This window comes from Pseudorca crassidens, chromosome 10, assembly GCF_039906515.1.
Source record: "Pseudorca crassidens isolate mPseCra1 chromosome 10, mPseCra1.hap1, whole genome shotgun sequence".
In the NCBI taxonomy this organism is placed as follows: Eukaryota; Metazoa; Chordata; class Mammalia; order Artiodactyla; family Delphinidae; genus Pseudorca; species Pseudorca crassidens.
The window spans coordinates 62,480,633-62,496,314 of NC_090305.1; the positions used below are offsets into that span (position 1 = coordinate 62,480,633).

General features: G+C 42.3%; 1 long non-coding RNA gene across 1 annotated transcript; it reads right to left on the reverse strand.

Moving 5' to 3' along the window:
- Positions 1-270: 270 nt before the first annotated feature.
- On the reverse strand, positions 271-6,926 carry LOC137232306 (uncharacterized). The gene is made up of 2 exons (XR_010946959.1): positions 2,034-6,926; positions 271-648 (listed from the first exon to the last, which is right to left on the reverse strand). It is a non-coding gene; the product is annotated as an uncharacterized lncRNA (long non-coding RNA).
- Between the last annotated feature and the right edge of the window lie 8,756 nt (positions 6,927-15,682).

Here is a 15,682-nt window from a genome sequence, read left to right on the forward strand (position 1 = left end):
GAGAGAGAGAGAGAGAGAGAGAGAGAGAGAGAGAGAGAGGCAGGCACAGGGAAACAGACCAAGAACATGAAATGTGCTATCACTGATTTGCATGTTGGACTGGGCCGATACACACCATTTTTGGAGTAGAAAATGAGAAAGCATGTTTTTTAATGAACAAGAGAAGAGAGTGTGCCGGCAGATTCACGGTAACCTGGGAACAGGGCCAATCTCTTCCAGCCAAAATTAAATCCCCACAAAAAGAGGGGTGGGTATGTGAATAAAGACCCATTTTATTTCTTTATAATTTTATTTTTTATTTTTGGCTGCGTTGGGTGTTCGTTGCTACGCGCAGGCTTTCTCTAGTTGCGGCGAGCAGGGGCTACTCTTTGTTGTGGGGCACGGGCTTCTCACTGCAGTGGCTTCTCTTGTTGTGGAGCACGGGCTCTAGGCACAGGGGACGTGGGCTCAGTAGTTGTGGCTCGCGGGCTCTAGAGCATGTGGGCTTCTGTAGTTGCAGTGCACGGGCTTAGTAGTTGTGGCACACAAGCTTTGTTGCTCCACGGCATGCATGTAGGATCTCCCTGGGCCAGGGATCGAACCCGTGTCCTGTGCCTTGACAGGCAGATTCTTAAACACTGCGCCACCAGGGAAGTCCTAAAGACCCATCTTAAACAAAGAGAAGAAAAGGTATTTGGGGTTGAGAGATACCGTGTGTCCTAAGGCAGGCTCGTTGAATCTTTAAGCATAACAAACACACATAAGGAGAATAAATGCTTCTTAACGTATATGGTTCAGCGGCTGGAAGCCCAAGAACAAAAGGCAGAAGGAGTAGAAAACAGGGCATTTTTGCCATCCCAGGTCACTGATGTTGTCACTCATTTATTCCATGTACATTTAGCAAGCCCCAGGCCCCTGGCGTTCATGACCCAACTTGGACCACGGGATGATGTCACCCTCCCTACCTCATTCGTTGTGCCTTTTCTTCCGCAGCACCTCACTAAGGGTTCATAAATGCTTTCCTTCCACTCTGTACCCCTCTGCCTTGGGCAAGCGCCCAACCCCTGTGTTCCTGACCCAGCCTGAACCACAACCCCCAACATGCCCCCCAAGACAGAGGATCAGAAGTATGTCAGAGCATTTGTGTTGATTTCTTTTAGAAGTGATAATATAGGGTCTTTTTAAACTACTTATCTTTTAGAGTTCCCTACTGAAATATTTATTAATGGAATGATATATTTGGAATTTGCTTCAAAATAATATTGGATAATATTACATAGCGATTTTTAAAAACAAACAAACAAATGGATGAATTTCACAGACAATATTGAGTCAAGAAACTACACCCCAAAAGAGTATGATTACCTCTAGATGAAGATCAAAAACAGTCAAAACCAACCTTTTGAGAAACAAGTTAGAATAGTGGTTAGAATGCCTTGCAGGAGATGGGAATAAAGACACAGACCTACTAGAGCATGGACTTGAGGATATGGAGAGGGGAAGGATAAGCTGTGACAAAGTGAGAGAGTGGCATGGACATATATACACCACCAAACGTAAAATAGATAGCTAGCGGGAAGCAGCCGCATAGCACAGGGAGATCAGCTCCGTGCTTTGTGACCACCTAGAGGGGTGGGATAGGGTGGGTGGGAGGGAGGGAGACACAAGAGGGAAGAGATATGGGAACATATGTATATGTATAACTGATTCACTTTGTTATAAAGCAGAAATTAACACACCATTGTAAAGCAATTCTACTCCAATAAAGATGTTAAAAAAAAATGCCTTTCAGGGAGTGATGGTGATAGAAATCAGAATAGTACCTACTTCTGGGTGGTGGGTATTGACTGGAAGGGGACAGGAGGGAACTTTCTGGGATGATTGAAATGTTCTACATCTTGTCTTGCTGATGGTACACAGGTGTAGATAATTGTCAAAATTCATCAAGTGCTCAAGATATGTGCTTTTCATTATATACTAAATATATTTCAATAAAAGTAGGTTTTAGTCTCTTGCTATCATAATAGTTATTTTTTAGCTTAAAGAACACTTACTCTGGCCATCGGTTTTCTTCATGACTAACGCTATGGACATTCTCTTTGTACATAAATCTCTGTGCAAGCACACAGGCATTTAATTTTCCTTACCTGTGAAGAAATGAATGAAAATAACTGTACTGTTATTTAGCTATGAGAATAATTCTCTCCAAGAGCCAGAGAAACTTGGAAAAACCCCGCAGGAGTTTGTCACTAACAAATCATCCATTTAGGGATTTTCATTCTGAATTACCACTTTTTCTCATGAGGTATGTCAATGATCCATAACACAGAGGACCAATGAATATAAAATGAATGTTCTCATTTGAGGGGCCAAAATGCACCATATGCAGTGAGCTAGAGAAAGCCCAAACCCAGCTGTCTAGGTGAAGCCAGGGACCTCTCTGCCCTTCACTGTCAGGCACTGGAGGGCATTAGGGTGGAGGTGACCCACACACACCCCTCACAAGTCTAAGGGTTCTTCATGAAGAAGTGAAGCTGTTCCCCAGGAAAGAACTTGAGCCTTGGAAGCTAAGCACATTTTGAAAATAAACATTCAGTAACTCAACAGAGAGAAGGAGGATCTTCCCAGTCCTAAGAATAATGTTGGATCACCTAGAGGGTCACCTTAGTCAAGGTTAGCCTGGCTCTGAGAAGGAGACTGAAGACCTAGAAGCTCCGGTCTCAGCCTGAATTTATTCCTTCTTCCTCTGGTGTTGTTTATAGTTTTAAAATATATGGCAGTTGGGACTTCCCTGGTGGCGCAGTGGTTGAGAATCCACCTACTAATGCAGGGGACATGGGTTCGAGCCCTGGTCCAGGAAGATCCCACATGCCATGGAGCAGCAGAGCCTGTGCTCCACAACTACTGAGCCTGTGCTCTAGAGCCTGTGAGCCACAACTACTGAGCCCACGTGCCACAACTATTGAAGCCCACATGCCTAGAGCCCGTGCTCCGCAACAAGAGAAGGCACCACAGTGAGAAGACTGTGCACCGCAACGAAGAGTAGCCCCCGCTCGCCGCAACTAAAGGAAGCCCACGCACAGCAACGAAGACCCAACACAGCCAAAAATAAGTAAATAAATAAATAAATTTAGTTAAAAAAAATATCTGGCAGCTTTCACCTGATTGGCGTTTTTGTCAGTCTACTGAATTAATTCAGTCTACTGAAGTTTGCTGGCATTCTACAGCCATTTCACCTGCTGAGGATAATTCAGTAGAATTATAAAACGTGATTCACATTCTGTCTTGTGCTCCACAGATTATACATAGAGAGAGAGATTAAAGATTAGGGAGACGATTCAGGCAAGAAGGGAACAGCATATTTACATAAACCCAAAATATCTCCCACAAAAGTACATATTAACTACAAAAGGAAAAACAGGAATTTAATGGTGGAAAAACCTGATGGACACCACCTTAACCAAATGATCGAAATTCATAGCATCAATAATGAAATCAACCCACAATGTATACCTCATAAGATACACTGAGAAGGACACAATATCACTTCTGGGATATTCTTGGCCAAAATGCATAATCTGAATCTAGTAGCAGGAAACGTCATAGAAACCCAAGTTATATGTCAAAGTCATGAAAGACAAAGAAAGGCTGAGGAAGTGTTCCAAATTAAAGGACCCCTGAGAGACATGAAAACGAAATGCAATGTGTGATCCTGGGTTAGAATAAAAATAACTATAAACAACATTAATGGGATAATTGGCAATACTGGAATGTAGACCATAAATTGGAAAATAGTATTGGATCAATGTTAAATTTCCTGAATTTGACAACTATGTTGAGGTTACATAAGAAAATATTCTTGCTCTTGGATATTCCCATGGAAGTGTTTAAGGGACAGGAGGCCTTCAATTTACTCACAAATGGTTCAGGAAAAAAAAGTGTGTGTACACATGTATGTATATACACACACATACACACACACACATATACGTATGGAGAGAGAGGATGATAAACCAAATATGGAAACTGTTAATACATAGTTGGTGAATCTGTGTGAATCTTTTTTCAAATGGGGTAAAAATGAGGGTGGAGATCTGAACAAGGCTCATCCCCTCTCTGGATCACTCTCATACCAGAAAAAGTCAGAAGAATTCTCAGTTGATCCCAATAGCAACAAATTGAACTGGTTTTTGGGTCTATGTGTGTCCAGCTAGAGGACCTAAAATGATTTAGATCACCTTCATTTTTTTCCCTTTGTTTCCATGGTTAATGTCCTCTCTCACATAACAATACCACTTTTTTCTTAGAAATGTCACATGCTTAAAATCTAGGCACAAGTAAAATAAAGTTGTAAACAATGCCAAATTTTGCTCCCTTCCTCATCAATAAGGAAAGATTAAACGTGCTGCTTCTCACGTTGTTCATTTCCCTTTTGCTTATAACAAGCACTCATCTACTAAGATACATTTGCTTTTTTTTTGGCTGCGTTGGGTCTTCATTGCTGCACGCAGGCTCTCTAGTTGCGGTGAGCAGAGGCTACTCTTCGTTGCGGTGTGCAGGTATCTCATTGCTGTGGCTTCTCTTGGTGCAGAGCACAGGCTGTGGGCGCGCGGGCTTCAGTAGTTGTGGTGCACGGGCTTAGTTCCTCCGCAGCATGTGGGATCTTCCTGGACCAGGGCTCTCAAACCCATGTCCCCTGCATTGGCAGGCAGATTCTTAACGACTGCGCCACCAGGGAAGTCCCTGCTTAATGTTTTAAGATAATCTTTTCTGCATGTCCTTATAGTAATCCTATCATTGTGGGAGCAGTTTGTTCAATATGTAAACAAACTAGGATCTGTAGATATTATTTGTATTTTAATACGTAGTGAGGGCTGTTTTACAATTTATAGCTCATGAATCTCTATATATTTACTGCTTGGTCTTCTGGTGACATTAAGTTACAGCTTGAATTAGGATAAGGGTAATAACTACTTATACAAAGATGCTTTAGTAACTTATTTCTTCATAAAGCACTTATAGAGGGACTTCCCTGGTGGTGCAGTGGTTAAGAATCCGCCTGCCAATGCAGGGGACACGGGTTCGATCACTGGTCCAGGAAGATCCCACATGCTGTGGAGCAACTAAGCCCATGCGCCACAACTACTAAGCCTGCACTCTAGAGCACGCAAGCCACAACTACTGAGTCCTCATGCCACAACTACTGAAGCCCGTGCGCCTAGAGCCCGTGCTGTGCAACAAGAGAAGCCACCACAATGAGAAGCCCGCACACCGCAACGAAGAGTAGCCCCCACTCACCACAACTAGAGAAAGTCCGCGTGCAGCAATGAAGACCCAACGCAGCCAAAAATTAATTAATTAATTAATTTTAAAAAATCCTTTATCTAAAAAAAAAAAAAAGCACTTATTGAAAGCCTTCAACATGTCAGGCACTCTGTCAGTTATTTGGAATAAGATAGCTGTATGAGTTAGACATGTCAGCCAATCATGGATTATTTACTTTTCTTATACTAAAAACAAAACAAAAAACCACCACAATGGCTGCAAGTTCAAATGAGAAACAACAATTGATGCCTCCTGATCACCATCTTTCAGCACCAGGTTCACAGAGATCTACTTATCATTCAGTTTGGGTTTCCATGTGAAGAGTGAGTTGGAAAGCCAGAAAAAAGTCCAACAGCCCCACAGCCAAGAACTAGACTAAATATATCGAATCCCAGCCTTGGACAATTCATGGTCAAGCTAACACAGTAGCTCCCAGCTCTCAGTTTGTAAATAATCTTCCCCAAACCAGGGCTCCTCGGAGAAATGGTTGATTTCAGACCTGGGGATGGGAATTATCAGCCAGAAAACACAAAAATGATTAAAGACTAATTAGGACATGGCCAGAGGACACAAAAGCCAGATTGAAAGGGCTCCCAGTGGCCAAATGCGGGATAATTTAAGAATAATAAGAGGAAGAACTATAATTGATTATAATACATTGAATGATAATTTTGTAAAAAAGCATGAGTCCACAGTGATACTTAGAGTAAAAGGGGATAAAAAGATCTTTTTTTTTTGGCCACACTGCGTGGCTTGCAGGATCTTAGTTCCCCTACCAAGAAATGAACCTGGGCCATGGCAGTGAAAGCATGGAGTCCTAAGTACTGGACTGCCAGGGAATTCCCTAAAAAGATTTTCTTTACAGAGGAATACTGGCTAATAAACATAGAAGAAATGATAGAACTGGAAAAGTACTCTCTTGAAATCCCCAGTGACCGATTCAGGAAAAAAATCATTAATGGATTCTAAAACGATTACACGAAAGGTTGTTGGGGAATAAGAAATTACCATGACGCCATAAATTATACAGTGATTTCAACAAGAAAGGTACTTTTACAATGGAAAGATCTAGTGGTCACCACCTCAATCAAATGGTCAAACTGCGGGTCATTAATAGTAGGTAGTCTTGGCATTTAGTGCCTCCTGAAATGCAGTATGAAAGACACAACATCACCATCACAAGTTTTTGCCAGAAATGTTTGCCAGAACCTAATCAAACCTCTAGACAAACTTCCGGGATACAGGAAATAGAGAAGAGAGGAACAAGTCAATCCCCAGAGGAACTAACCATACAAATCAAGACTAGGGGATATTTTACAAGACAATGTTTTTTTTAAATTAACTACCTTTGTATTAGCACAAAACAAACCAACCCAGCAGCCCCAGGGCCCAAGAATAAGTTAAGACACAGACAGGCAAGGAGTGATTTTCCCAGGCCCAGGTATGGCGCCCCAGGCCTGCGTGGCACAAACTTCCTGAGCAAACTCCCAAGGGGACTGCGAGTTCGAGGATGCTGGAGGGGCTTTTCCTTTGAGATGAGGGAAATGGAGCAAGGTGTGGGTCCAAAAGGACATGTGAACATGAGGACACTGGATCCTGTCTGGCGGCCTTGCCCAGCCATCCCGCCAGTGGCTTACCTCCACAAGTAGGGTCCTTGATGGCAGAGTAGATGAAGCTCACATTAGATTCCTGGGACCAACTACAGGAATCCAGGCAGGAAGAAGGTGGTGCTGGAGACACCTGGAGATGGGCCGCCTACAGGCCCACACCAGTCAGGATCGACACTCTTAATTGTGATTTCATAAGGAGGAGAAAATAAACCTGCCCTGGACCTGCTTAAAGCAGACACGGAATAAATGGAAGCTGTTCCTCTCCTGCTCCCCAGTCCCAAGAGCAGGAGCAGGAAGGAGGCCAGCACCACCTGGGGGCTCTTCTGCATCAAAGAGTGTTGAGGTTTCTCTCTAAGAAACAGCTAGCGTTTTAGGTTCGGGTCAGTTGATGTTCCCTGGAGGTCTTTGCCAGCTTGTTTCTCAATGTCTCCATAACAGACCTAGGCTTGGGGGTAGGTAGAAAAATCAAATAGAATGAGCATGTCATCTCTCTGGGGGGATATATGTTGTAAAGAACAGGGTAAATCAGTCAAGGACAAGGCGGAAAACATGATGCAAAGGTTCATCTAATGACTTATCAGAGCTTACTGCGGCATCTTGGCATATTGTGGATGTGGGAGGGTGATTAAGAAAGCGGCTTGTGATTTGCGGTTTTTTTTAGTTTTGTTCTGCTGCTGTCAATCATCAAGAAGTGATGATAATTGTTTTTCCTCTCCCAGGAGAGTAGCCAGGTATCTCACAAACTAAAATCTGGATTTTTCTCTCCTTATGGGTGCAGTTAATAAGTGTTTTTCTTAAAAAAAAAAAAAAGGAAAGAAAGACAAAGAAAAAAAAGAACTGCAAATCGGGAGTTTAGCATGAAAACAATATCTAAAAAAATAGGCATTTGCTGTTAAAAGCATAAATTTGTTGAGGGCATTAACTAGACTGGGGAGAGGATGCAATGCAGGCTTTGTGCTTTTCTGGTTGGAAGGGAAATCTAGAATGAAGATAATTGTTCCCCCAGGATTGGAAAGAGAAATGGTAGGCATGGGGACATGAGTCGTGCATATTCAGAGGGTCTGAGGTGGCAGGACTGCAGGTGAGTTTGTCCACTGGTCCTTGGGAGGACTGAGCCGTAAGCCCTGCAGTGTGGCAATCTCCGGGGATGGCACAAGGTAATGTGTTTACAAAGTCCTCTGGATCTTTTTTTTTTTTTTTTTTTTGCGGTACGCGGGCCTCTCACTGTTGTGGCCTCTCCCGTTGTGGAGCATAGGCTCCGGACGCGCAGACTCAGCGGCCGTGGCTCACGGGCCTAGCCACTCCGTGGCATGTGGGATCTTCCCAGACCGGGGCACGAACCCGTGTCCCCTGCATCGGCAGGCAGACTCTCAACCACTGCGCCACCAGGGAAGCCCCCTCTGGATCATTTTTAACACGTTCAAGTTTGAGAAGAACTGGTCTATAGTATAATTCCATTGGGGGTTTAAAAAACTGTGAGCAAGTACGTGTATACACACTCATACATACGTACGTATATTAAAAAATCATCAGCTAGAATTACAGCACATTGCCATGCCCTGGCTGGTTAAAAAAAAAAAAAAAGGGGGGGGTATGGGCCCAGCATGATCAACTTGTACCAAGCTTGTACCAACTCCTTGGAGATGCCCCCTGCTACATGTGGCCAGTGGAAGTAGGGAATGCTGAACAAAATCTGGGTAGAAGGAAGAAAGGGATTGGCTGTTTTTAGGCACCCAACAGTAGCTGCCACATATGTTTATACTGCTCTTCACAGAGTTACTAATTTTAGAGAGAATCTGTTGTGTTCTATCTGGTTGTGTTCATTGAGGATGTAATTTTTTACATCTCATTATACTCCCTCATTCTCCCAATATAATTATAACACAAATTTTGGTTATAAAAAACTGTAGTATTTATTTATCATGACTGTAAATATTGTTACTTGATAAGCCAAGGTGTGTTTTATGATTTATGACTACATTTTCTTACTCAACTTTTTGCTTTTCCTGTACTTCACAGTTGCCTGGATTTTTTTTTCTTTTGTAATTTGCTTTGTTTTGTATTGCCCCTTATTATTTTTTTCCAAATTCTCTCACAGATCTGTGAAACAATATTTTTTCTGAACACTCAAACACTTCAAGTAATCTATTAGCTCCTTTTTTTTTTTCCTGGCCATGCCATGCCTCATGTGGCATCTTAGTTCCCCGAGCACGGAATGAACCCGTGCTCCCTGCAGTGGAAGCACACAGTCTTAGCCACTAGACTGCCAGGGAAGTCCCTATCAGTTCCTTTTTTGTTTGTTTGTTGTTTGTTTGTTTTTCACCTCTCTCTCCCACAATGCTTTATCCTTCTATTCCAGTCTGGACTGGTTACTGTTGCCTTCTTGGGGCTTCCTTTCTCCTTCTCCTGTGCTGGATTTCCAATTTCCTAGATCTTCTGTACTTTTTCTACATTACTTTCTCATTTTTCTGAAGCACACATATTCTTGTAACATGATGGTTAAATTACTTAGTCCTTGAATATCCAAAAATACATTTAATTACTTTTTTTATATTTCAAATTTATAGAATGTTTGTAAGAATAAGAATAGTACATAAAACCTGTTACCTTTTACCTACATTCACCTACTATTAACATTTTGCTCCATTTTCTTTAGTATTTGCTTTTTCTTTCTCTCCCTCCTTCTCTCTCTCTCTCTCTCTCGTGGGTGGGTGGGTGGATGGATGGATGGACAGAGATAGATAGATGATCATTTTTTTCTGAAATATTTAAGAGTAATTTGCATACATTGTGGCCCTTTATCCATAAATACTTCAATGGGTATATTTCCTCAGAATATTCTCTTACATAACAATACTGTTATCTTTAGTAAATTTAATATTTTTTTAATTAATTAATTTATTTATTTTTGGCTGCGTTGGGTCTTTGTTACTGTGCACAGGCTTTCTCTAGTTGCGGCGAGCGGGCACTACTCTTTGTTGCGGTGTTGCTGAAAAATTGGATAGACTAATAACCCACAGAGACGAAGAGAGAATTAGAGTACGTGATTGCACAGGGCATAACTGTCTCCTGCCTCTCTGGGACAACAGCACAGACGTCAACTTTTTCAAATGTGAAAAGCAGTGCCATTTACTATTTATAGATTAGCTCCGGAAAAATAATAAAACAGCAAAATAGAACAAAAGGTATAATAGGGGCAGGGTGGGCACATGGCTGTTAGTGCAGGGCTGTTAGCGAGCATCCGTTAGCGGTCCCGCTCCGCCATTGGTTGGCATCGCAGGGGCCCCCTCCCCCTCCTCTGTGTAAAAGGAGCCCGAATTCTGACTGAAGGAAGATGGTTCTTTGTCACACTAGTCTGCCATCTTCCCAGTCTGCTAGCTTTCCCATTAAAGCCATTATTCCTTGCATCAACAACTCGTCTCCCGATTTATTGGCCTGTTGTGCAGCAAGCTGGACGAGCTTGGACTCAGTATCAAAGGAACCCTTAATTTATGAGAAATGTTCTATTTCTTTTATTTAAAAAAACTGTAGACATCAGCTAAAAAATAATAAATCATGACTGTGTCAACCATGTATGTACTAGGTGTTCATCAAAGTATTTAAAGCGATTCAAAATGGAAATATCCTAAATGTTCATTAATAAGAGACTGGGTCCATGAAAAAATCCATGCAGTGCAATATTATGTAGCTATTAAACATGACATTATAGATTATTTGTCGACTAGGACATGTGCATGGTATTCTGCTAACTGAAAAAAGGAGTCTATGATACAATATGCATATTACAGAATGCACATTCATTGTGTGTGCGTGTTTGTGTGTTCACCAAAGTATTAAAAGTGGTGAAATTCAGGTCTAGATACTCTTCTAGGCTAGATTTTTGCTCAAAACATGTATTTCTAATTAGAAAAAAAACTTTAAAAAATTTAAAAGCCATTTTATATGATCAAGAGATTAAAAGTGGAAATAATGTAGACACCTCTTCTCAACTGCTTATAAAATAATCAGACATCTTGTTTATGGGAAATGAGAGAGCTGAGAAGGTACAAGAAAACTGCCCTGTCCCAGCACAGCAGTGGCTATAAAGAGAACCTCCTTCTCAGGAACGGACACAATTTGGCTTCACATTTCTGCTACCTAAACATTTGAGACTCAATATTTGCACTTTTGCAATCTAATGGACATCATTCTTTCCATAATTAACCAATTTGCTACTAGTCACTGAAGAACAAATTGCAACTAAGCTGCTAAGACTGCCTGCAAAACAACAGCAAGAAAAAAATAACCTATCCCATGTAAGTAATTACTTGATACACTGAAAACTCCTGCTATACTTGAGACTGTTTTTCTTAGAAAGTTAAAATCAGAGCTGAGAGGGGGCATCGAAATGCTTCAGTTCTGTCTCTAGCCACTGTGTCCCTTAAGCAAGATCATTTACCATCTCTGGAGTTTCTTTTTATACAAACCTGAGATAGAAAATCTAACTTGGGGACTTCCCTGGTGGTGCAGTGGTTCAGAATCCGCCTGCCAATGCAGGGGACATGGGTTCGATCCCTGGTCCAGGAAGATCCCACATGCCGTGGAGCAACTAAGCCCGTGCGTCACAACTACTGAAGTCCGTGCGCCTAGAGTCCGTGCTCTGCAACAAGCCACCGCAATGAGAAGCCTGTGCACCACAATGAAGAGTGGCAACTAGAGAAACACACGCACAGCAACAAAGACCCAACACAGCCAAAAATAAATAAATTTTACAAAAAGAAAATCTAACTTGCAGTGCATTGTGCTTTAATATTGCATGGTAAACAGCAGGGGAAAGTATATATTTTTATCATTAGTAAAATCCAAGGTGTCCTTGAGTAGGTGGCAAAGGTGTAAATTGAAAATTCTGACCAACCGAAATTTCCTATAACACCACAAATCTATTGTAACTAGTAGGTAGATTGGTAGAAATGAAATAACATTCATTACTGATTCATTTATGAGAAATATATGAGCCAGCCTTATAATTGGGCTTCATGTAATAAAAGTTTCAAAATGTTTTCTTTAAGCAATATATTCTTTTCTATATTATCTAGCTTTTAAAACAATGTATTTAGGTTACAGCAAATCACATAATTTCTTTCTGGACAGCCATAAAATATTTGTACTGATCTACTTATACGGGTGTTAAGAGAACACATTTTGTAAAGTACTTTGAGAATCATTAATTCAAGATATTTTAGAAACAAAATATCTACTATTGTTTTCAGCAAACGGGGGGGGGGGGTGCTGGACCACTGGGGGGCAGCATTTGGGACTGAGTTCCTGGAATCTGGGACAGAATGAGAGAAGCAGTAAGAGGAGAATAGAGGAAGGAGGGGAGAGGAATAGAAGTATATTTTCTCAGCCTGTGCCACTGATGCTTGATCACACTACACTTTATTCCTCTATAATTCTGTATTTTGTAAACATGTGTATAATTTTGCATAAAATGTGTTTATTTCTAAACAGTATATTGTTGCTTTAATTCATATAAATCATATTACAGTGTATCTTAGGTTCTGGGGGATTTTGCTTTGTTTTGTTGTTTTGAAGATCAATATATTTAATATCTGGTAGCACAAAATCTCCCACCTTCTTCAAAATTGTCTTAGCTACTGCCCTTTACTCTTCTGTATAAATTTTAGAATCAATTTGTAAGGTTGCATGTGCATGCGCACACACACACACCCCCTAGTAATTTTGATTGGAACTTTTTTTTTTTTTTTTTTTTTTGGCAATACTAGGGCCTCTCACTGTTGTAGCCTCTCCCGTTGCGGAGCACAGGCTCCGGACGCGCAGGCCCAGTGGCCATGGCTCACGGGCCCAGCCGCTCCGCAGCATGTGGGATCTTCCCGGACCGGGGCACGAACCCGTGTCCCCTGCATCAGCAGGCAGACTCTCAACCACTGCGCCACCAGGGAAGCCTAGAACTGCTTTTAACGTATAAATTCACTTGGCAAAAATTGTAATCTTGATATTGACCTTCTCTACCCATGAATATAGTGCATTCTTCAGAGATTTCGGTCATTTTCTATGCCTGTGATGACTATCTGCTATTTTATAGCTGCCCAAAATATTTTGAAAATCCTTTCCCCATTTTAGGATTTCCCCACATTATAAATCTCATTTTCCCAGGTAGAATCCAAAAACTATTTCCCAGAAGCCCTTGCTACTTAGATGTACACATACAACCAATTTCCACTGAGCAGGTACAGCTTCTCAGAAGATGGAAATAAAGGTCATGAGACCATACAGTCAGTATCCTACCAAAATGGTTGTGGGTGTAGTTGCTTTTTCTCAGAATATGTAGCAAACCTCCTGGAGGTCTAGCCTCTCTTTTCAGTGGGGTGGGGTGGCAGTCTAGTAGCAGGCACCAGCAGCTGCTGGGTTTCCACTGGAGCCTCTTGGTACTGACCCTGGTCATTTTTCTTGGCATCTATGTGGCATCCCAGCTTGTTTCCTTTTTGGAAATTTTGTAAGCTATCTAGTGGTAGGCAGGAAATCCCTTTCTGCTTAAACGTGTTAAAATGGATTCTGGGGAATTCCCTGGTGGTCCAGTGGATAGGACTCCGTGCTTTCACTGCTATGGGGCTGAGTTCAATCCCTGGTCGGGGAAACTAAGATCCCACAAACCACATGGTAAGGCCAAAAAAAAAAGAAAAAGATTAATGTTGAACAGAGTGACAGCAGGCCACAAGCTAACATCTTCAAGGAACGAGGGCATGTGACCCAGAGGTTCCAGCCTGATGACATAAGATTCAAAGATGGAGGTTTTGGCGAAAAGGGAGAGGTGGAGAATGGCCTGAACCTGGCACAGAGAGAAAGAGGAGGACCCAAGCTATGTGATATTAGGAATGTGGAAGAAATATAACCACCATTTCAGAGGGTGCCTGGGAAGAAACAGCACCCTCAAAGAATGAGGTTTTGATTACAGCGAGAAGGTAAAGGCAATGTTCAGGGATGCTGAGCACGAAGGGACTTTCACTACCAATGGGCCGCCAGCTTCAGAGAGTGGAGTGAAGTTTTCAGGAGTTGGAGAAAGGTAACACACGAAGACAAAAAGGGGAATTGCAGAGATGTAGAGGATTACATTTGCAAGAGGTGGAGGTTACCCTTGAGTTCCGGGTTCCTTGTGGTGACTGAGATAAACACACAGTACGTGCTGAGAATGTTCTGACAGTCTCAGGACTGTTAACAATGGGAAGGCTGAGACTGCAGGATGGTGGTGGGGTCTGGACCCCTAGGGAGCGAGGCTCTTACTTCATTCCTGCCGCCTGAGGCCTGAGGACAGGGTAGTCTTACTCCAATACTTGGGGCCTCCTCTTAATACGGGCTGATGAAGGCACAAAGCCCTAGACTTCGATTCTGGGAAATTTCCTTGAAGTACTGACATTTCTTTTATGACTTCCTCCTCTCCCATGTCTCTATTCCTCTCTATACTGCCTACTTAACTATTAGGTCACCTATCCTGGACCTCTTTTTACCACTTTCACCTCTTCTTGTTTTACTTTCTGGGTGATTCCCTTGACTTTATTTTCCAATGCTGACACTGAGTGTCTCATTTCTGATATCAACTTTGTTTTCAAGAGTTCTTTTTTGTTCTCTGCATTTTCCTTTATTTCAGCAATCTATTGTCTCAGGGTTAGTTGCAAACATCTTCTGTAACCTTAGGATGCTAAATTTTCTTCTTACTGCATAGTCTGTTTCAATAGGGCTTCCCCCCCCCGCCCCCGCTTCAGCCTTTTTCATATCCTTGGCTTTTTTTCTTATATTTAAAAATGGAGCGTCAAAAAGCTGGTGAGAAGTCCTGCGTGCACAGTTGGTACTTCTGTGTGGAGCTATTTTACTGAGGAATCACTGGTCTCTTCACTTGACTTGATCAGATCTCCCAAAGAAAGTTCTGATTTTCAGCCTAGAAGGTGCACAAGTCTATTAGCAGGTTCTGGATAGAACCAGGAGTAGGTGAGGGGGTGACAGAGAAGGACCTAACATTCAGTGTGGTTCTCCAACATTCAAAATTCCTGCTACACTGCTCCAGAGAAGAGAGAGGTGGAGAAGTGACCGAGAATCTAAGTTCTTAAAGACTTTTAGCCAATTTTCCTGTTCTTCACCCCACCAGCATCCCCTTCTTCCAGAGGTTTCTGAATCTTCAGTTCCTAAGCCTTTCTGGGAATTCTGCCACATGGGGGTGCCGCTCAGCTTCCTGCAATGTGGCTTAGGATTTACCTTTCACAGCTCTGCTAAAAGTCACAACTCTTTCACCTGATTTTGAGCTTCCAAAATGTTGTCATCAGCTTATTTTCATTGTTCTTCTGAGTTTATGCTTTTTAATTTTTAAACTCTTTACTATCTTAGTGGAGTTTCAGGAGGGTGTAAATGCTAACATGTTCAACTGCCATCTTTGCCAAACCCTGGGGACTGCCCTGGTGGTCCAGTGGGAAAGAATCCGCCTTAAAACGCAGGGGATGCAGGTTCAATCCCTGGTCAGGGAACTAAGATCCCACATGCCGCGGGGCAACTAGGCCCATGCGCCACAACTATTGAGCTCGTGCGCCTCAACTAGAGAGCGTGCGTGCTGCAAACTACAGAGCCCACGCGCTCTGGACCCTGCACACCACAACTACAGAGCTCACGCGCCCTGGAGCCTGCACACCGCAACTAGAGAAGAGAAAACCCACATGCCACAACTAGAGAGAAGCCCGTGCCACAACGAAAGATCCCGCCTGGCTCAATGAAGATCCTGTATG